Consider the following 9058-nt stretch of genomic DNA (forward strand, 5'->3'; position numbering starts at 1 on the left):
GACCACAGTGACGTTTTGGGTCTCTGGGAATTAATGTAACTTCTGAGCCAGTGTCTAATAATCCCCAAAATGTCTGATCATTTCCTCTTCCGCAGTGTACAGTTACTCTGGTAAAAGGTCATAGGTTTCTTTGGGGAAAGCTGGAAGATTAAAATTACAAATTTTTGGCAGTTTAACAGGACCCTTTCCAAAAGGGACCTGGCCTTCTCCTCATTCAAGGGGATTTGGGTCTATAAACTGTCTCAAGTCTGGAATTGATTAAGGGGCCAAGATTCTCTACATCTGTAATTCAAGTTAGGGGTTTGTTCACTCAACCTAGACTCTTTTGCCTATACAGATCCAGAAGAAATTTAGTAGACTGCCCATCTATTTTGTTAGAGAAAAAATAACGCTCACTGGGACATGGAGAATGACATGATTGTAGGCAGGAAGTTTATTGGCAAATTCTCCCAACAGAGGGGGTCTGAAGAAAAGACTTTAGTCCTCTGGTCAGCATGGTGGGGGTCTGAAGAGAGACTTCAGCCCACTTCTGGCAGAGATGGTTATGAATTTATACAGTACATTGATAGGCAGGGAAATGTTTAGTCAGTGGGAGGGGGTTGGGGTTTGGGTAAGACCTGAAGGCCAACAGGGATGGCTAGGGGATGGTGGGCTAGGGGTAGTGAATTCTAGCCCCAGTGAGAGATTAGCCTTATGCCAGCCTACAGCTCAGATGGGAAGAAGCTGGGACCATGGAGCCTTAATGGGAAGAAGGAAGGCTGAACCCTCACAGACGTCTTGCTTCAACACATGGCAACTGAGTTTAGTAAGGAAGTAACTTTGAGTTGGACTCTTTAGGGCCTTGTGACTATAAGCTTCTAATCTAAATAAATGCCCTTAATAAAAGCCAACAGATTTCTGGTACTTTGCATCAGCACCCCTTTGGCTGACTAACACAATGGTATTAAAAATACATTAGAGACATACGAGAGCAGATTTGAACAGGCAGAAGAAAGAATCAGTTAACTAGAAGATGAGACAATCTAAATCATATAGTTAGAAGGGCAGATAGAGGAAAAAATAGAAAAAAATTGAAGTGGTTCTCCAGAATTTGAGTGACAGCATGAAGTATCCAAACACACATATCATGGGTGTCCCAGAAGGAGAAGAGAGGGGAAAAGGGCAAACAAATATTTGAGGAAATAATGGCTGAAAATTTCCCAACCCTTATGAAAGACCAAATATACATGTCCAAAAAGATGCAAGGTACTCCAAAAAAATAAACCTTGCCCTGGTGAGTCTTTTGTGGACCCTAGAAAACTATGTTCTTAAGTGAAACCCATTCCTGCATGACAGCCTGTTGTATATGGGGCCTTTTGGTTAGATTCAGCTAAGGGACCTTTTGATTAGATCACTTAAGTTAAGAGCCTTTGATTAGTTTGCAGGACCCCAGGGTGGGTCTTAATCCTTTCACTGGAGCTTTATTTAATGGGAGAAACATTCAGAGAGACCCAGAAAAAAGAGATCTGCCAGGAAGTGGACTTGGCCCAATGGATAGGGCATCCACCTACCACATGGGAAGTCCGCAGTTCAAACCCTGGGCCTCCTTGACCTATGTGGAGCTGGCCCATGAGCGGTGCTGATGTATGCAAGGAGTGCCGTGCCACGCAGGGGTGTCCTCCATGTAGAGGAGCCCCACATGCAAGGAGTGTACCCCGTAAGGAGAGCCGCCCAGTGTGAAAGTTCAGCCTGCCCAAGAATGGCCCCGCACACACGGAGAGCTGACACAACAAGATGACGCAACAAAAAGAAACACAGATTCCCGGTGCCGCTGATAAGGATAGAAGCGGTCACAGAAGAACACACAGCAAATGGACACAGAGAGCAGACAACCGGGGGGGAAGGGGGAGGGGGGAGGGGAGAGAAATAAATAAAAAAATAAATCTTAAAAAAAAAAAGAGATCTACCATTTTTACCCTGCCATCTAAAGGAGAATTCCAGGATTGTCTACAGCTGCAAAAAGACAGAGAAACTCCAAGAGGCTGAGAGAGAGGCTGGAAACTGGAGTCAGCAGAGCAGCCCAAAGCTGAAGAGATAGGGCCTGCTGGTAAGAGACGAGCCATATGCCTGATCACTTTATTCTGAGCTTGGGGAGAAAGTGAGATGGGAGGAGAAACAGATCGGCTACCATTTTACTTTGCCACGTGGAGGAGCCCAGTATCATCAGAAACTAAGCTTTGGTGAGAAAGCATCTCATTGATGCCTTGATTTGGACATTTCACAGCCTCAGAACTGTAAGTTTTTACCCTATATAAAAGCCAACACATTTCTGGTATATTGCATTGGCAACCTTTAGCAAACTGAAACAAACCCTAATAGACCTACCCACTCTGAGACATATACTAATCAGAATGGCAAATGCCAAAGATAGAGAATTCTTAAAGCAGCAAGATTAAATGATTCATCACATACATGGGATCCTCAAAAAGGCTAAGTGCCAATATCTCATTTGAAACCATGGAGGTGAGAAAGCAGTGGTATGATATATTTAAGGTACTCAAAGACAAAAATGACCAGTCAAAAATTCTTTATCTGACAAAACTGAACTTCAAAAAGATGGAGAGTTAAAAAATATTCAGAGATAAAAACAGAGAGTTTGTCAGCAAAAGAGCTGCTCTACAAGAATTACTGAAGAGAGTTCTGTAGGTTGAAAGGAAAAGACAGGAGAGAGGGGCATGAAAATGAAGATCTTCAGAAAAGGTAACTAAAAGGGTAAATACAAAACCCAGTAGTACCGTATCCTCAATATACAACTATACTCTTTAATTTCTTTAAGAGTCAGAATGCACTTAAACAAGAAAAGGCATATTCCTTGATAAGGGGCACACAAACTATAAAGAAACAATGTGGGATAAAAATAACATAAAGAGGGGATATAGAAGGATAGGGGAGAAGAGAACATGTATGTTATTGAAGCTAAGTTAGTATCTTCTCAAATTTAGTAGTGTATAGATATAGGTTCTGTAATAAAAAGTCCAGGGGAAAACAAAGAACATACTTTAAAAACATACAAGGGAGCAGATATAGCTCAATCGGTTGAGCATCTGCTTCCCACATATGAGGTCCCGGGTTTGATCCCCAGTATCTCCTAAAAACAAAACAAACAAATGAAAAAACCAACTCAGGGTAGCTGATGTAGCTCAGTGGTTAAACTCTGGCTTCCCACATACAAGGTCCCAAGTTTGAACCCTGGCCCTGGTACTTCCCATCCCCAAAATACATAGCAAAACAAAAATGAGAAAGGGATCATATATATCATAAAAGAACAGGTTGAAATAAAGAATAAGAGAGGGGGAAAAAGACATAAAAACCAAAGGACAAAATGGCTGAACTAAGTACTGCCTTTATAGTAACAACACTGAATGTTAATTATTTAAACTCTTCAATCAAAAGACATTGGCAGAATGGATAAAAAAGCATAATTCAACTATATGTTGTTTACAAGAGACTCACCTTAGACCCAAAGACACATGTTGAAAGTGAAATTTTGGAAAAAGATATTCCATGCAAACAGTAACCAGAAAACAGTTGGGTAGCTATTCTATTATCAAAAAAAAAAGAGACTTTAAATGAAAAGCTGTTACAAGATACAAAGAAGGAATTATTAATAAAAGAGTCAATCCACCAAGAAGAAATAAAAATCATAGATATTTATCCACCTAACCACGGTGCCCCAAAATATATGAAGCCACCACTGTTGAAACAGTAGGAAGAAATAGACACCTCTCCAAAGAGTATTGGAGACTTCAATACACCATTCTCCCCAAGAGATAGAACATCTAGACAGAAGGTCAATAAGGAAACAGAGAACTTCAATAAAATGATAAATGAACTAGACCTAATAGACAGGTACAGAACATTTTGCCCCAAAACAGCAGGATAAACATTCTTCTCAATTGCACATGGATCATTCTCCAGGATAGACCACATGTTGGGTCACAAAACAAATCTCAATAAATGTATAAAGATTAAAATTGTACAAAGCATCTTCTCTGACCATATGGAATGAAACTGGAAATCACTAACAGGCAGAGAACTTGAAAATTTCACAAATATACAAATTTACGAAGTGAAATAACATACTCTTAACCAATCATGTTAAAAATCAGAAAGAAATAAGGATTAGAGCAGAAATAAATGGAATAGAGAATGAAAAACAATAGAGAGTATTAATAAAACCAAAAGTAGATTCTTTGTAAAGATCAGTAAAATTGACACACACTTAGCTAGACTGACAAAAAAACAGGTGATGCAAATAAAATCAGAAATGCGAGGGGGAACATTACTACTGACTCCATGGTAATAAAAAGGAGCATAAGAAGATACTGCAAACAACTTTATGCTAACAAATTAGACAACCCAGATGAAATTCCTAGAAACACATAAACAACCTACACTAACAGTAGAAGAAATAGAAGACCCCAACAGACCAATTACAAGAGATCGAATCAGCCATCGAAAACCTCCCCAAAATGAAAAGCCCAGAACCAGATGGCTTCACAGGTGAATTCTAACCAATAATTCCCAGAAGAATTTATACCAATCCTGCTCAAATTCCACCAAAAAACTTGAATAAGAGGGAACACTATCAAACTCATTCTATGAGGCTACCACCTTAATACAAAAACTACAGAAAAATACTACAAGAAAAGAAAATTACAGACCAAATTGTCTTATGAATGTAGATGCAAAAATCTTCAAGAAAATACTTGCAAATCAAATTCAATAGCCTATGAAAAGAATTATACATCATGATCAAGTGAGTTTTATCCCAGATATGCAAGGGTGATTGAACAAAAGAAAATCAATTAATGTAATATACCACTTTAACAAAATGAAGGAATAAAACACAAAATCATCTCCATTGATGCAGAAAAGGCATTCTTCAAAACCCAACATCTTTTCTTGATTAAGAAAAACACCTAATAATAGGAATAGAAGGAAACTTCCTCAACATGATAAAGGGCTACATACAAAAAGCCCACACCTAATATATGCTCAGTGGTGAAAGACAAAGTTTTCCCTCTAAGATCTGAATCAAGACAAGGATGCCCACTGTCACCACTATTCTTCAGCATTGTGCTGTAATTTCTAGCCAGAGCAGTTAAGCAAGAAAAAGAAATAAAAGGCATCCAGGTGGAAAAGAAAATAAAACTTTCACTCTTTGTAAATGACATGATCCTATATAGAGAGAGAGTCCCAAAAAATCTACAACAAAGCTACTAGACCTAATAAATAAATTCAGCAACATGGCAAGGTATAAGATCAAAAGGCAAAAAATTAGCAATGTTTTTATATACTAGAAATGAACAAACTGATGAGAAATCAAGAAAGAATTCCATTTACAATAGCATAGCAACTAAAATAATCAAATATCTATGAATAAATTTAACCAAGGATGTAAAGGACTTATATGTGCAAAACTACAAAAATTTGCTAAAAGAAATCAAAGATGCAACAAAAGTAAAAATAAACAAATGGACCTCCTTGAGATTAAACACTTTTGAACCTCACAGGACTTTGTCAAAAGGGTGAAAAGGCAGCTGATTCAACAGGAGAAAATATTTGGAAACTACATATCTGATAAGGGATTGCTATCCAGATTATATAAAGAGACGTTACAATTCAACGATAAAAAAACAAGCAACCCAATTTAAAAAATGGGCAAAAGACTTGAATAGACATTTGTCTAAAGAAGAAATTTAAAACAAGTGAAAAAACACATGAAGAAATGCTCAAAATCACTAATGATTAGGGAAATGCAAATCAAAACTACTGTGAGATATCATTTTACCCCTATGAAAATGGCTATTATTTAAAAGACAGAGAACTACAAGTGTTCTGGAGAGGATGTGGAGAGATAGAAACACTTATCCACTGTTCGTGGGAATGTACAATGATCAGCCATTGTGGAAAACTGGCAGTTCTTAAAGAAGCTGACATAGACTTGCCACGTGGCCTGCAATACCACTTTTGGGTATGTACCCAGAAGAATTGAGAGCAGTGACATGGACAGAAAACTGCACACCAATGTTCATATCGGCATTATTCACCATTGCCAAAAGTTGGAAACAACTTATGTGTCCATCAACCGATGAATGATTAAACAAACTGGTATATTCACATGATGGAATATTATGCAGCTTAAGAAGAAAAGAAGTTGTAAAGTGTATGACAACATGGATGAACTTGGAGAGCACTATTTTGAGTAAAGCAAGCCAGACACAGAGGACAAATACTGTATGATTGCATTACTATAAACCAAATATATTGTGTACCATATTGTATGATTTAAAAAAAAGATTTATATGTATCCAGTTTAAAAAAAAAGAAATCAAAGAAGACCTAAATAAATGGAAGGACATTCCATGCTCATGATTTAGAAGACTAAATATTGTTAAGGTATCAATTCTACACAAAATAATTTACAGGTCCAATGCAATCCCAATAAAAATCCCAACAGCCTGTTTTGTAGAAATGGAAAAGTCCACATTTGGATGGGTAAGGGCCCAAAAGAGCCAAAACCATTTTGAAAAAGAGGAACAAAGTTGGAGCACTCATACTTCCTGTCTTTAAAACTTATTACAAAGGTACCATAGTCAAAACAACATGGTACTGGCACAAGAGTAGACAAATAGACCAATAGAATTGAATTGGGAGTTCTAAAATAGAAGGTCACTTCTACAGTCACTTGATTTTTGACAAGGCCACTCAATTGGGAAAGAATAGTCTTTAACAAATGATGCAAGGAGAACTGGTATCTATATGCAAAAGCATGAAGGATGACCCCTATCTCACAAAAGTTAGCTCAAAATGGAGCAAAGACCTAAATGTAAGAACCAAGACTATAAAACTCAAAGAAGAAAATGTAGGGAAGCATCTTTAGGATCTTGCGTTAGGCAATTGTTTCTTAGGCTTTATAGCCAAAGTACAGGGAACAAAAGAAAAAAATTGGTAAATGGGACCTTATCAAAATTAAAATGTTTTGTGTATAAAAGGACTTTACTGCAAAAATGAAAAGACAACCTACTTAATGGGAGAAAATACTTGGAAACCACATACCTGATAAGGGTAAGATACCCAGAATATATAAAGAAATCCTGCCACTCAATAATAAAAAGACAAACAACTTTGTTATAAAATGGGCAAAAGACTTGAAAAGACTATTTCTCCAAAGAGGATATACAAATGGCTAAAAAGCACATGAAAAGATGTTCAACATCATTAGCTATTAGGGAAATGCAAATCAAAACTAGAATGAGATGCCATTTCACACCCACTAGAATGACTAATATTAAAACAAACAAAAAACATTGCAAATGCTAGAGAATGTAGAGAAATAGGAACATTCATTCATTGCTGGTGGTAATGTAAGATGTACTGCTGCTGTGGAAGACAGTTTGGCATTTCCTCAGAAAGATAAGTATAGAATTACCATGTGGCCCAGCAATCCCTCTACTATGAATATACCCCAAAGAATTGAAAGCAGGGACATGAACAGATATTTTCACACTGACATTCATAGTAGAATTACTCACAATTGCCAAAAATGGAAGCAACCCAAATGTCCATCATTTGCTGAATGGATAAACAAAATATGGTATATATATTCAATGAAATATTATTCAGCTGTAAAGTGCAATAAAGACGTGATGAATGGGACAATATGGGTGAAACTTGAGGACATTTTGTTGAATGAAATAAGCCAGATGCAAAAGGACAAATGTATGATTTCATTGTCATGACCTAATTATAATAAACAAACCCAGAGTTAGAATCTACTGTATAGGTTACCAGAAGATAGACTGGGGTTAGGGAATGGGGAGTTGATGCTTAACATGTATAGAATTTATATGTAGGCTGATGTAAAGTTTGGAAATGGGTGGTGGTGATGGTAGCACAATATTGTGAGTGTATTTAACAGCACTAGATTATATATGTGAATGGTGATAAAGGGAAATTTTTGGTACATAGATATTGCTAATATAAAAATGAAAAGATAAAACAAAGGACTATAAAGTACAGTGAACTCTATTGTAAATGATGGATTAAAGTTAATAGTACAATTATAAAAATGTTCTTTTATGAAATTTAACAAATATACCACACTAATGCAAGGTGGTACTAATAGGGTGGTATATTGGGGAGAAAATACACCCTAATGTAAACTGTAGAGTATAGTTAATAGTACAATTATAATATTCTTTCATAACTTGTAAAAAAGGTACACATTAATGCAAAGGGTTAATAGTAGGGGGGTGGAGTATATAGGAATGTAGTATTTTTTACATGATTTTTCTGTAAACCCACAACTTCTCTAACTAAAAAAATTAATTAGGGAAGCGGATGTGGCTCAAGCAATTGAGCTCCTGCCTACCACATGGGCATGGGAGGTCCTGGGTTCGGTTCCTGGTGCCTCCTAAAGAAGACGAGCAAGACAGCAAGCTGAGGTGAGGGGCTGGCATGGTGAGCTGATGCAACATCCTGATGCAACAAAAGGAAACACAATGAGAGACACAACAAGCAGAGAGCAGAGGTGGCTCAAGTGACTGGGCACCTCCTTCTCACATGAGAGGAAGCAGGTTTGGTTCCCGGTGCCTCCTAAAAAATGAAGATGAGCAGACGGGGCAAAAACAATGGGGAGGGGGGGAGAAATAAAATAAATCTTTAAAAAATTTAATTAAAAAAAACACCACACAAACATATTATTACTAAATGGTATTGCCCCCCCCAGAGCAAAATTAAAATTATACAATAGAATTTCTAACTACTAAGTATAAATTTGTCTAATTAATCTAATTTGGTAGGTGTTGTGTAAAATTCAGGATTTAATGAAAATAAATTCTCATCTAAAATAAAGGAATTGGCTGTGGCATAGCCACATGTGTGTAAAAGCATACGGTGACCATGACCTTACATGAGGCCACAACAGCCATCTCTGGCTTGCTCAAGGTTGCAGAACTTAAATATTTCTTAGGCAAGGGGATATTGTGGGGTTTGGTGTTTTTGTTGTTTTTTG

This window comes from Dasypus novemcinctus, chromosome 21 (genome assembly GCF_030445035.2).
Source record: "Dasypus novemcinctus isolate mDasNov1 chromosome 21, mDasNov1.1.hap2, whole genome shotgun sequence".
NCBI classification, from domain to species: Eukaryota; Metazoa; Chordata; class Mammalia; order Cingulata; family Dasypodidae; genus Dasypus; species Dasypus novemcinctus.